Below are 15002 nucleotides of genomic sequence, written 5' to 3' on the forward strand. Positions count from 1 at the left end.
CTAGGGTTGCTCAGCACTTGTGCTTAAGGCTAATCCTAAAAAATTGAATTCTCGTTCAAAATTGTGCATATTTATAGGCTACCCTGAATGAATGAGAAGTGGTTGCTTTTACGATAAAAAAGATGATAAAGTGTTTGTGTCGACAAATGCTACATTCTTATAAGAGTACCACATAAGAGAGCACGAAACACGCAGTAAAATAGTATTGAATGGGCTTTCTAGCGAAACTACTAAACCTTCAACAAGGGTTATCGGAGAGCCAAGTACATCGACAAAATTTGTTGATGTCGGTTCATCTAGAAGGTCACATCCACCTCAAACATGGAGGGAACCTCGACGAAGTGGAAAAGTTTTGAACTCGCCTGTTCGTTATATGGATTTAACAGAAACCCTAGTCATCGTATCTGATGGTGAAGTTGGGGATGAAAGAACCGTTGTAACAACCTCACTTTCTAAGACTACTAAAAATGGGATCGCTGCATGCATGCATAAATATTCTCATTGAAGAAAATAAAGTAAATTAAAGAAAATAATCATAATCTTAAACTGCATTAAGTATATAAAAAAAAAAATGTTCTAACACATCTCAAAATCTTAAATTGTTCAACCCGGCCATCCTTTTTAACAAGAAACAATTTATATAAAAAAAAAATATGAATAAATAGATAGATAAATAAATTAATTAAATCATGATAAATCCATCAATGGATAAAAACAAAACATGCGAAAATATAAACAGTCAAATGCGAAAGCAAATTCTGGTTCCTTTGGCACTGTCACGGATTCTTCTTGTCAGTCGCCCAAGTGTCCTTGCCCTTACCTAAAAAAAAACAAGGATAAAGGTTGAGTATAAAATACTCAGTAAGTGATCCCATTACCGGGATCAGACTATGCATCCACAAGTAAAGAAAAAAAATAGCATGTGGCACATACAGTTACATCGGTTTTTTATGATGAAAGGAAAACCAAAAGACGTACTATATTACCTTGAAACGCATGTCTAACGGCCCGTAGGCACATCGTCAAACATGATAATAACATAAACGTGAAACCGTCGACCCACACATGCCTAGCGGCCGTAGGCACATCATCGAACATAATAATAACATGAACGTTAACTTGTCGGTTCACGCATGTCTAGCGGCCCGTAGGTACACCATCAAAACATGAAACATGAAAATAAAAGTAACATGAACGTAAACCTGTCAGTTCATTCTAGCGGCCCGTAGGCACGCCGTTAAATATGATAGTAACATGAACGTTAACCTGTCGGTTCACGCATGTCTAGCGGCCCGTAGGCACACCGTCAAACATAGTAATAACACGCGTCAAGGCAAAACAATAAACCGCTCTATTGGTCTATTCATGCATCACATATATAATATTAGTACTGATTATAATTTTAACATGCTCATAATACTTGTAACCACCATGCAACTAGCAAAACATAATATCAAACAAAATCATGCTCCAAGTAACTTGATAGGTCTAATCTAGATCAAGGCACCATTACTGTATCATTTACCTCAACTTGGTCACAAAAGTCCACGCAAATAATTCCTTAAAACCTTTGAAAAACTTGAATCAACCCAAAGTTGTGGCTTGACAAATTCCAAAACTTGATTCAAGTAGCCAATCTGATCAAGAATTAATTCCAAAATCAATAACTTATTTTTTTTCCACTATTACTCTCAATCCAAAAGAATAACCAACCAGTTTACACAAAACTTACCAAAACTGAAACTCTCCGATGAAGATAATGGTCATTTCTTTGTTAGCAACGCCTCGAAATCCAAATCCTGAAAGTCGACATAATGGGTAACACTAAAATTGTTTCCAACACTAAGAGGCACTTTAAAAAGACTCAACACCAAACTTTGCCCAAAACAATCCAATTCTTACCTAATCTCAAAAAGGCAGAGGCGGCGAACAGAACGACAAGGAGGCGGCGCTGCTCGCGGCGACGAGGAGCTCACGGCGGAGGCTGGAACTCATGGCGGCGGCGACGGAACGATGAGGCACTGCTTGTGGTGGCGCTGGCGAGAAGATCCGGCGAGTTGAGGCTGCTTGCAGCGGCGCTGGCGAGGAGATCCGGCGACGTTGCTTGCGGCGGCGCCGGAACGGCAAGGCTAGCGGCTGGAAGGTGCTGGCGGCTAGGGCTGAAAGGAAGAGAAGAAGAAGAAGGGAAGGAAAAAGGGTTGCGTGCGTGTGGGTTGAGGAGAGAGAGAAAAGTAAATTTAATTTACTTTTTTTTTTCTATTTTCATTCCTTTAACCCTTTCCATAAATATATATAATCAAATTAAACTCTTCTTTTTCCCTTAAAAAAAACAAATTCCTTAATTATCTCCCAAAATATATATATACTTATATATATTTTTTCCTTTTCCTTAAAAAAAAAAAAGAATCTAATATACACATTTAATTATCTCCCTAGATAATCAAATCTCTCAAATATAAGCCAAAATAAAACTCAATTAATTCCAAATAATTAAATCATATTTTAGCTTAGTCCAATCTCATATAATTTATTCAAGTAGCCAACAAAAAAAAAAAACTTAATTACAAAATAAAAATCAGGATGTTACAACCATAAGGTCCGTAGGCGAAAGTGGATCGTCCCAATTTCCTTTTTACATAATAAAAATTACAGTACATAGAAATTATGCATCAAATAGGAATTACAACATGCTAAAATATAAATAATTACGGAAGAAAATTCAACTTACTCTTGAAGAACAAGATCTTCACGAAATTCCTCGAATTGATCACAAACTCTCCTCGTACTGGAATCCCAAACAGAACAAAAAATCAAGTGGCCATCACCACAAGTGAACCTCTTATATTCTTCTTAGGGGTAGGGTGAGAATTTAGGAGTTGTAGGCTTTGAATGATTTTGGGAGAAAGGGAGAGAGTTAGGAAGGAGAGAGGTATGAGAAAAAACACATAGACACACTTTGTATGATAACCTCTCTGTAAAAAAAGATGAAGAAGAAGAATAAGGTCGTCAAAACTGAAAACTTCCCACGATTAATTGAGGAGTAAATTAAGGGGAAGGGGAGTTACAACTCCTTTGTTAGTTAAAATTCAAAAATAATTTAACAAAATATTAATAAATTATCATATCATATAATATATATTAAACTATATATTATATCAAATATAATACATAGTCTATAGTTTTTATATTGTATCAAATACAATATAACCTATAGTTTGAATTCTCTTAATCATTTGTTATATTTAATATAAATCACATTTATACTAAAATTAATTATATGAATCCAATTCATATAATCAGTATTTGAATCATATTCAATTATTTAATTATTCTCAAAATAAACTTTATATTATAATGTATCAAATACATTATAATAATTATATCACATATAATTATTTTGAATTAATTATATCATATATAATTAATTTCCTCAAATAATTTGAACAATTCAAATTAATCCAAAATTAAATCTCAATAGTCCTAGTTGAGCTATAGATGAAACCTTATGAACTTGTAGAATGAAGCTCCAATGGTACTTTAATTAAATTACTCAACATCCATTAACTGCCGGTCACTCCACTAAAGATTGATAACTACACTATTCACACTACATATATATTTTTGTGTCTATTGGATATAACCAGTCAACAATGTGATGACCTTTCACAAATTGCTCGTAAGTATAGCTAAGCCAAAATTATCATTTTGCCCTTATAGTTACATTTAACTCTTTAAGTACCATTGATCCCTCTAATGAACAATAAGTCATAGTTCAACTATGACCAAACCCCCATCGGGCCAATAGAAGGCGTGACACCACATTGTTAAAGCCCCATAATCAGTCCTTAAGGGAGCAACTTATCAAGTTACCCCGATACTAGAATGAATGAATTTGGTCTTGCGTAGCTGTGTTCCCAGCTCTCCAATCAGACAATTCTCCAAAATGGTAGGTTTATTGAGTCGATGATCTGGCCACTATCACCCATACAAATCAAATGATCGTCTTCATAGGCAAGAGTTCACAACTCACTCAGGATTCAAGTTATGTCACCCATGGTCATCCCGGTGAAATGTAAGTATCTATTGTTAGCGACGTTATATAATGAAACTATTCATTTTGTGGTTCGGTCTTATATAAACTCCTTTATATAGAACACTCCCGCTCACGTGTCTCTACATGAATGATCAGGATCATATCATTTGTAGCACTTTATAATAATTGTAACATCTACAAAGCGGATAATATCCTTGTGACACTACAAATATGGTTGCGTTGTAGTAGTTACGATTGTTGCAAAGTGCTATAAATTATTGGAGTTAGCATACAACTAGCAGAAGCAAACATAATCATTAAGAACTCTAATTCCTTTAATTTTAGAAACTAAGCAAGCATGTTCATAAACTAAAATAGGATTTTGAAGATATACCTTTTAAGAACACTTCAAATCTTCGAATTCAGCTTGAATCTTCACTTCAATAAAATGTAGACCACCACTTAATCTTCCCTAATATCCTCTAGGACCTTAGATTGGATGGTCGGATCCAAAATGACCTGAAATTTTAGGGAATTTTTTGAGAGAAGATTGGTTTTTCAGTTTTGAGTTGAAGAACACTTCTTCATCCAAAACCAACAAAATTCACTTTTGCATGTCATAATTCTCAGCAATTTCAACTGACTTTTATTCAACTTGTTAGTGCCATCAAATTACATAGAAACTTGACACCAAAATACTCAAAGAATAATGGAATTGGAAGGTGGAATGTCAAGTGGAAGAAGTGGGAAAAACTCACTTTCTTCCATTCTTCAATTTTTAAACTAAAAATTAAATTTTCTTTAATTTAAATTTTCAAAAAATTAAATTAAAACAAAAAAATTGATTTTTGAATATTTTTTAATTTTCATAAAATTCAATTTTATAATTTTAAATAAAATCAATTCAAATAATTAATTTTAAATAAAATTAATTTAAATAAATAATTAATTAAAATGATTTAATATTCAATATTAAATTAGTTACATTTCATGTAATTTTAATATTTAAATTATATTTAAGTATTATCAAATTTTCCAATTTTATTTGATTTAATAATTAAACGTGTAATTATATCGTATATAATTACTAATTCATTTAATTCGAATTTAAATGCTTCAAATTATCTTATCACTATGTTCTAATGTTTAATCCGTTTATGAGCTAGTAGTGGGACCTAATGAACCTATAGATCATGGGCTTCAACAATCCGAGATTAATTGACTAAACTCTTTAAACCACTGAAGCTCAGTAGTTGCACTCCTTTCACTATAGATATATTTATGTCCACTCGATATAATCATAATTAGCAAGTCTACCTTCACAGGTCGTTCATAATAATGGTTGGGTCAAAAGTTGTTTTTATCCTCGAGATTACATCTTATTTTTTAAGTCTCACTGATCCTCTGATGAACAATTGGTTCGTGATCCAATCACCAAACCCAGTCTCTCTCGGGCTAATGAGAAGGTGGACCCCCTTGTTCAAGACCCGAAGTCAGCACTTAAGGGAACAACCTCTCTACTATCCCTAAAAGCGGGTATGAGTGAATTCCATCTTGCAAACTATGTCCCTAGCGATCTACCCGGTCTTACCCCTGAAAAGAGAGGCTTATCGAGCCGACCTGTTGAGTCAACCCTCATCCATGCAAATCTACAAATAATCCTGAATAAACAAGAGTTCATAGTTAGCTCAGGATTAAGGTTAAGTTACCTAGGTTATCGATTCAAAATAATTTGTCTTAAACAATAAACAACGTTATAAAGTAAAAGTGGCTTATTTCTTGGTTCGGTCTTATACAAACTCTTTGCATAGGACACCCCCACTCGCATTTCTCCACATAAACGAATTAAGATCACATCGTTGTGAAAGAGTAAACTAACATGTCGCGGAAGAAATCATAATCAATAAGATTTCTAATTACACGTAATTTGATTTTAAAAGCATGAATTAAAACAATTTCCAAAAGAGGGTGTCATGAGCATATTATTTTTGAGGAAAACCCTTCAAATTCTAGCTGAGTTCCACGAATTTGTCTTTCAATCTTTCTATAGACTACCAAGAGGATCTTCTCTACTATCTTTAACCTTAGAATGTGTGGTGGAAGCACTGAATTGAGAGCATTTGATTAAGGAAAATATAGGGTTTTGTGAGAAGGAAAAATAACAGAATTTCAGCATATTTTCAGCATGCATGAGAGTTTAATTGAATTCAATTTCTTCAATTTATAATAGAAGACCATGCATTTCATAATGCAAAGGTGATGCCACTTCAATTTTTATTGAAATTGGAGTGGCATGAGGTGGATTGGTGAGTTGGAAAATTCAATCCAAATTACATTTTTTTAATCCAATTTAAAAATAAATTTTGATTAAATTAAATAAAACTTAATATATTAAAATTGATTTTTCCAATTCAATTTTTAAAATTAAGTTTTATAATTTTGAATTTTCAAAAAATCCAAAAATTCAATCAATCAAATTACCAGTTTTAAACAAATTTCAAAATTGAATTTCATTAAATTGGATAACTAATTAAACTAATTTAATCCAATTTCATTTAATTTTAACCAAATTAAACGTTTTAATTTTAGTAAATACAATTAATTAAAACCCTAATTGAATTTGAACACTTCAAATTCAAAACCCTAATTTCGAATTTCAACATTTCAAATCTACTCAATTCATTGATCCAAGATATAATTTACGAGCTAGTAGAGGGACCTTATGGACCTACAGATCATGAGCTTCAATGGTTTGAGATTAATTGGCTAAACTCTTTAGACCAAATTAATCAATATTCGTTAACTATCGAGACACGCCACTATAGCTCGATAGTTGCACTCTATTTACTGTAGATATATTTTTTGTCCACTTTAATCATAATCGGTAAGTCAATCCTTCAGAGATTGTTCGTATTTACAGCCGAATCAAAATTACCATTTTACCCCTGTAAATACATCTTGCTCCTTAAGCTCTCACTCATCCTCTATAGAACACTTTGGTTTATAATCCAACTAATAAACCAAGACCCTCTCGATCATGAGAGGGTAGGGCCCTGTTGTTTAATACCAGGAATCTGTACTTAGAACAACATATTTGCTAACCTAAGTTAGATAGGAATGAGTTCCATCTTGCAGAACTATGTCCTCAGCTTCGGGTCTTATCCCCAAAATGGGAAGCTTATTGAGCAGTGTTGTTGGACTACTCTCATCTATGCATATCAAAGAATAATCCTGAATAAACAGGAGTTCATAGTTAGCTCAGGATTAAAATCGAGTTACCCTAGGTCATCAGATTTGAAATAGTTAGTTTTAACAGTTAAAGGTCGTTATAAATAAAAATGACTATTTCGAGGTCTAGTCTTATGCAAACTCATTGCATAGAATTCTCCCACTCGCATATCCTCGATATACTATCTCTGTGATGAGATGGTACTTTTTCTCGACGTGTTTTCCACGTTTGTGGCTTCTCGATTCCTTTGAATTAACAACTACTCCACTGTTAGTGCAATACAGAGTGTGGGCAGATGCATATTTGGAACTATTTCCAAATCCGTCAGGAACTTACGTAGCCACACTGCTTCTTTAGCTGCTTCACATGCAACTACATATTCAACTTCCATCATGGAGTCAGCGATACAACTCTATTTGATGCTTCTTCACACTATAACTCTTCCATTAAGAGTAAAAACTGATCCTGAAGTAGATTTCCTCGAATCTACATCAGTCTAAAAATCAGAATCAGTGTATCTTGTAAGGATCAAATTCTTAGACCCATACACAAGCATATAGTCCTTCGTTCTCCAGAGATACTTGAGGATGTTCTTGACAACAGTCCAATGACTGTGTCCAGGTTGGATTGCAACCTGCTGATAATTCCAATTGCAAAGCATATGTCAAGACGTGTACACAACATAGCGTACATCAGATTCCCAACTGCTAATGCATATAGAATTCTTTTCATTTCCTCAACTTCTTGAGGTGTCTTAGGACACTGCTCCTTTGACAAATGAATTCCATGTAAGGTAACATATCCTTTTTGGAATTTTGCATATTATACCTTGACAACGTCTTGTAAATATAAGATGCTTGTGATAGCCCCAACATTTTATTCTTACGATTCCGAATAATTTGGATCCCAATAATATACTGTGCATCTCCCAAATCTTTAATTTGGAATTGTGATGCAAGTCATCGCTTACGTCAGTAAGGAAATTGTTAGGGTCGATGCCGTAAATCTCGTAGGGTCCTGTAATTTATAAACACTTGTATGAACAAACATTTTATGATTTATAATATATGATATTTTATTCACATTGTCTATGAAATATTTGATATTTTAGTTGCATTAACCACAAACCAATAAACTAAGATCCATTTAGTTATCGTTGTAACTTAAACATGTATGTGGAAACATACAAGTGGATTGTGTTTTAAGTGATAACCTAAATGATCTGTAGTATATGGATAAGAAGGGATACCGTATCCTAGTGTCACTATGAGTATGGCCCACTTTGTAGGTGTTATAAATGTTGTAGAGTATTTCAAATTATCTTATCCCGATCATTCGTGTATTAGACATGCAAGCGGGGATATTCTATACAAAGGAGTTTGTATAAGACCGAACCAAAAAATGTTTAGTCTCGTTATATAACGTCGTTCATAATTGAGACTTTCATTTAACTAGGATGACCATATGTGACATAACCTTAATCCCGAGTGAGTTGTGAACTCCTGCCTATGAGGGTAGTCCTTTGATTTGCATAGGTGAGAGTGGCCAGATCGTTGATTCAACAAGCCTACAATTTTGGGGATTCATCTGATTGGGGAGTTAGAAACACAGCTACACAAGATGAAATTCACTCCTTTCCCAAAATAGGGGTAAGTAGATAAATTGCTCCCTTAAGGGTTGATTCCAGGGCTTGAACAATGTGGTGCCACACCCTCTCTTGGCCCAAGAAAGGTTTAGTCATAGTGGTGAAGGAAATCGTATATGATGATTTCCATGAGCAGCGAAAAGATCATTCCAAATTACAATCGTATATGAACTTTACAATTACAATCGCAAATATAAACGTATGATTATGCAAAATACAGAAATTACAGCATGTTCTACAAAATATCAAGGACAAAAGTAACACACTTTAGTAGACTCATCACAAAGCTCCTTGATCACGAACGCTCGATCACAGCAACACAACAACACACGAACGCTCGTCCAACATGACCGCTACACTGCACGAACACTGCGCGCTCGAACTAAGTGATCGTCTAGGTCACAAACACCCTGAACAACACGAACGACCTCCATAGAACCTCGATAGTGTCAAATTGAGTATGACATCACCAATAAGGCTACCTTGGTATTTTCAGTGTGAAAATCCAGAGGGTGGCTTTGTGTGAACTTGGTTTGAGGCATAAACTGGAGGAACGACAATCGTGTAAACAATTGAGCAAGTTGGAGATGGAGCATTCTATCGTATACGTCAATGTCCAATTATTTAGGAAAAGCTAAGTGATCGTTTAGCTCATTGCTTAACTGAGTGTTTGTCGCCTACTAACACTCCACGATCGTTTAGCTCACTCTAAGTTGTCACTTAGTAAATCCAATTTACTTGACAACTTTCTATGAGAATTTTTCCGAGATTGGAAATCTTAAATTAACATTTTTTTTACAAATCTTACTAAAATTCAGAAAACATTTGTTCTTTTATCTCATGGTTACCATGAAACCACCAATAACCTCTCACTCGATTGGTTATTAGAGAAAAAAAAGATAATTATCCAATAATAAATTATAAATATAAATGATAATTAACTTACCATAATATATTTATAACCTATGGTTTTAATAATATTTCATCTCATGAAACATACAAACCATAACTCTTTTTCTATTCCATGGCACTTAATGTAAATCTCATTTACATTAATCCTCCACTTGATGTATCTCATACACCATACCGATTATATCATATATAATTGAATTACCTCTTGTCAATTTGAACATTTCAAATCAACACCAAGAACTGATCTTTAACTTGAATCCATTAAGCTACCAATGAGACCTTATGGACCTGTAGTTTGAAGAACCAACGATGCGTGAATAACTGACTAAACTCTTTAGTCACGGGATCCACCATCCATTAACTGTTAGACATTCCACTAAAGACCGACAGCTGAGCTATCCTTACCACAGATATATTATGTGTCCATCTTAACCAATCAACAGTGCGATAACCCTTTACAGATCACTCGTAAGTACAACTCGGCCAATAACTATTATGTCCCTGTAGTTACATCTAACTCCTTAAGTACCATTGAATCCTCTAATGAACATAAGTCATAGTCCTATTATGACTAAGTTCTTTCTTCCAAAGAGAAGTTGTCGCCACTGTGGTCAAACCCCGGAATCAGCTCTTAAGGGAGCAATCTATCTATTTACCCTTGTTTCGGAGAAGGAGTGAATTCCATGTTGTGTATTGAGTTTCCAGCTCCCAAATCAGACAAGTCCCCAAAAAGGTAGGCATGTTGAGTTGCAATCTGGTCACTCTCACTCATACTAATCAAAGGACCACCCTCGAATGCAGGAGTTCCCAAAACACTCATGATTGAGGTCGTGTCATCTATGGTCGTTTAGGTGAGATGTAAGTCTCCAGTATAAACGGCGTTATATAAAAAGTCTAGTCATCTCGTGGTTCGGTCTTATACAAACTCTTTGTATAGGACACCCTCACTCGCATGTCTCCATATGAATGGTCAGGATCAACCATCTATAGTAGTTTACAACACTTGCAAACCTCTACAAAACGGATCGTATCCGTAGTGTTACTAGGATCAGGTATCTCACCTTAATTCTTATACTACAGACCTATTTAGGTTATCACTTAAGCCATGATCTACTTGTATATCACATATACATGCTTAATACATAAGATAACCATGGAGCTTTGTTTATTGGATATGAGTAAATGTCAGAATGAAATAACAGTTATTTTATTCATAAAACAATGTGCATCATTACAAACAATGAGACTCCGGAAGAATTAGGACATCAATCCCAACAATCTCCACTTGTCCTAATGCCTCAGGAGACTAATGTGCAATACAATATAAAACATGTACAATATACAATAAATCGGGGTATACCCCAGTATCATCTCCCACTTGCCCTAGACAAGATGTCGCATGTCTCGCAGACCCAGACTCTCCAGATGACCCTCGAACACTTTAGCCGCGAGAGCCTTTGTAAAGAGATCAGCAACATTGTGCTCCGACGTGATCTTCATGAATATCACATCACCGCGATGCACAATCTCCATGATCAAGTGGTATTTTCGCTCTATGTGCTTACCCAGGCTCCTTCAAATTTGCCACAGCCCCGCTGTTATCACAATACAGAGTGATAGGCAAATCCATATTTGGAATAACTTCCAAATCTAAAAGAAATTTCCTCAGCCAAATAGCCTCCTTAGCTGCTTCACAAGAGACTACGTATTCAGCTTCCATAGTGGAGTTTGCGATGCATCCTTGCTTGATGTTGCGCCAAACTACAGCCCTTCCATTTAGAGTGAAAACTGACCTCGATGTCGATTAGCAAGAATCTCTATGGTCTGAAAGACAGAGTCTGTGTATCTTGTAAAAATCAGATCCTTATCTTCATACACGAGCATGTAGTCCCTCGTTCTCTAAAGATACTTGAGGATTGTCTTGATCGCCGTACAGTGATCAAATCTTGGATTGGACTGATACCGATTGACAATCCCTACTACATAGCAAATATCGGGTCTGGTACACAATATTGCATACATCAAGCTTTCTACAGTTGAAGCATAGGGAATCCGTCTCATCTCCTCGACCTCTTGAGGTGTCTTAGGACATTGATTCTTAAACAAAACGATTCCATGCCTGAAGGGTAATAAACCCTTATTGGAATCATGCATTATGTACTTAATCAATATTTGATCAATGTACGATGCCTGAGACTGGGCTAACTGTTTGTTCGTATGATCTTGAATGATCTGGATCCCTAGAACAGATTGTGCCTCACTCAAATCTTTCATTTGGAATTGGGCAGCTAGCCATTTCTTAATGTCAGTCAGATACCCTACATCATTCCCAATGAGTCAAATATCATTTACATACAGTACCAGGAAAGCTACTGAGTCGTTGATGATCTTCTTGTAAACACAAGGCTCATCAACGTTCTAATCAAAGCCAAAGGACTTGACCGTAGTGTCAAATCTAATGTTCCACGATCAAGATGTTTGTTTCAGCCCATAAATGGACCTATTAAGCTTGCAAACTTTTTGCTCTTGATCTGGAACTATGAACCCCTCTGGTTGAGTCAAATTGATGGTCTCCTCAAGATTACCATTAAGAAAGGCAGTATTAATGTCTATTTTCCATATTTCAAATCATAAAATGTGGCTATGGATAGGAGAATCCGAATAGACTTGAACATGACAACAGGTGATAAAGTTTCCTCATAGTCAGCTCCCTTAACCTGGGTATAACCCTTTGCCATAAGTCGAGCCTTAAAGGTTTACACCTTTCCATCTACACCTCTCTTTCGCTTATAGATCCACTTACATTCAATAGGTCTTATCCCATCAGGTGGATCAATAAGCTCCCAGATGTTATTGAAATACATAGACTCAATTTTCTGTTTCATGGCTTTAACCCATTCATCTTTGTCAACATCCTCCATTTCTTTCTCAAAAGACAATAGATCATCGACTCCATCATTCAAAATGAAATTTTGGGCTACAGTCAAACCCATGTATCGATCCGGTGGGTTCATAACCCTCCCACTACGTCGAGGCAGTCTCAACTCTTGAGTTGGTTGACTAGATGTTCCGACCTCAACAACTCTTGTTGATCTGTTGGCATGTTCAACAACTCTTATTGAACCCTTAGTAGTTTTAGTCTCACTAGAAATCTCTCGCAAAATAGCCTACTTCATGGCTTATGATCCCTTATGTGGTCTTATTTCAAGAAGATAGCATTTGTAGAAACAAACACATCGTTCTCACTCGGATCATTGAAGTATCCACATCTTGTTTCCTTGGGGTACCCTACAAAGAGGCAAACCTTCGAACGCGGTTCCAAATTTTGTAGGTTAGTCACTAGCACATGTGTCGAATAGTCCCAAATCCTGAAGTGGTGTAAACTACCTTTACAACCTCTCCACAACCCAAAAAATGTTTCAGAAACACTTTTCAAGGGAACGCTGTTTAGGATATAACATGCACTCTCCACTGCAAAATCCCAAAACGAGTCTAGAAGATGAGCATAACTCATCATAGACCGAACCATGTCCAACAAAGATTTGTTTCTTCTTTCTGATACACCATTCTGCTGAGGTGTACAAGGGGCCGAGAGTTGGGACGCAATCTCATGTTCTATCATAAAGTTCTGGAATTGGAGGTACATATACTGTCCACAACGATCAGATCATAGTGTTTTTATCTTCTTACCTAACAAGTTTTCAACTTCAGCCTTATACTTCTTGAACTTGTCGAAGGCTTTAGACTTACTTTGCATTAGGTAGAGATACCCGAACCTTGAATAATCATCTATAAAAGAGATGAAATATTCATACCCTCCCCGAGCTCTAACATTCATCAGACCACAGAGGTCTGAATGTACAAGCTCCAAGGCTTCCTTGGCTTTGTAACCTTTTTCAGTAAAAGGTTGTTTGGTCATCTTGCTTTCGAGGCATGATTCATATACCAGCAAGGAGTTTTCTTCTAAATTCTTTAGAAGTCTACTTTTCATCAACTTTTCAATCCCATTGAGGTTTATGCGACCTAACCTAAGATGCCAAAGATGGGCGTTTTCCTTAGGAGAAATTTTTGGTCTTTTAGCCGTTGTTGTCTTACTGAATATTTCAGTGTTAAACAAGGCTTTTATGACTAACGATCTTAGTACATATAAGTTACTTTCCATTGAACCATAACCAATCTCCATTCCATTCTTGAAAATAAACATTTAATTCTTAGAAAAAGAGACAGTATACCCTTGTTCAATGAGACAAGTAACCGAGATCAAGTTCCTCTTAATATGAGTAACTACGAAAACATTATCCAGTAACAGATAACGTTTCTTGTCAATAAATAACTTCAGCCTGCCTACTGTAACAACTGCAACAACCTCACCAGTATCGACTCGTAGAGTCATCTCTCCCTGTGGCAACGTTTGCCTGGGATTGAATCCATGGTAAGAGAAACTGACATGAATGGTAGCATCTGAATCTAAGATCCAGGCAGAATCATCATTCTCTACCAAACACGTCTCCAAGTCCAATAAATCAGATTTACTGTCTTTCCTCCACTTTTGGAGAGTAGTGGGATCAATGTCAGAAAAACTGACACTACTGATTTCGTCATCCATCCCTTTGTGATCGACTAGTAAGAATTGACGTTCAAACAAATATTGCAACAAGTTCATGATCTCGCGTGCAATGACCATATTCTTAAACCTTTTGGCCAAAACATCAGGTATGTTAGCCAAAATGTGAAGTCGGGCCAATGAATTAGCCTTCATCCACACCCCATATGTATTGTGAACACTTCGTGGTGCATCAAGGGTCGAGACTTGAGAAAACTCCTCAACCATGATAAATTCGAGGTTGTTTGCAACGAAATATGTTTTACACGATTTTTTTCCACTGAATGTATTTGGTCATATTAAAAGCACTAAACGGAAATACTAACGAGTTGCTGAAAAGAAAAAAAAATGACCTATGTTAGGTTTTAAGCAAATATTCATTGTAAAACAAACAACATCCAATAAGATTTTAGTAAAACTAATATGAGCCCCGTGTGACATCTAGTTTTGCAATGACGCTTTAAAGGTTTAGGACAAAAGTCGTCGAAGGGAAGTCAATTATCCCTCCTCTGAACTGAGAAGTTCTCAACCAGTCATTAATACCAGAACAACTCATGCTCCTATAACGATTAGCCATCAT

General features: G+C 35.7%; 1 long non-coding RNA gene across 2 annotated transcripts; it reads right to left on the reverse strand.

The window, feature by feature from the left end:
* Positions 1-530: 530 nt before the first annotated feature.
* LOC120075952 (uncharacterized) lies at positions 531-2264 on the reverse strand. 2 transcript variants are annotated; one of them, XR_016529003.1, is made up of 5 exons: positions 1903-2264; positions 1733-1799; positions 1526-1637; positions 987-1137; positions 531-820 (listed from the first exon to the last, which is right to left on the reverse strand). It is a non-coding gene; the product is annotated as an uncharacterized LOC120075952 (long non-coding RNA). The 2 variants fall into 2 exon arrangements; XR_016529004.1 differs by lacking the exon at positions 987-1137.
* Between the last annotated feature and the right edge of the window lie 12738 nt (positions 2265-15002).

Source organism: Benincasa hispida, chromosome 4, assembly GCF_027475165.1.
Source record: "Benincasa hispida cultivar pf3 chromosome 4, pf3_genome.v1.1, whole genome shotgun sequence".
Lineage (NCBI taxonomy): Eukaryota > Viridiplantae > Streptophyta > Magnoliopsida > Cucurbitales > Cucurbitaceae > Benincasa > Benincasa hispida.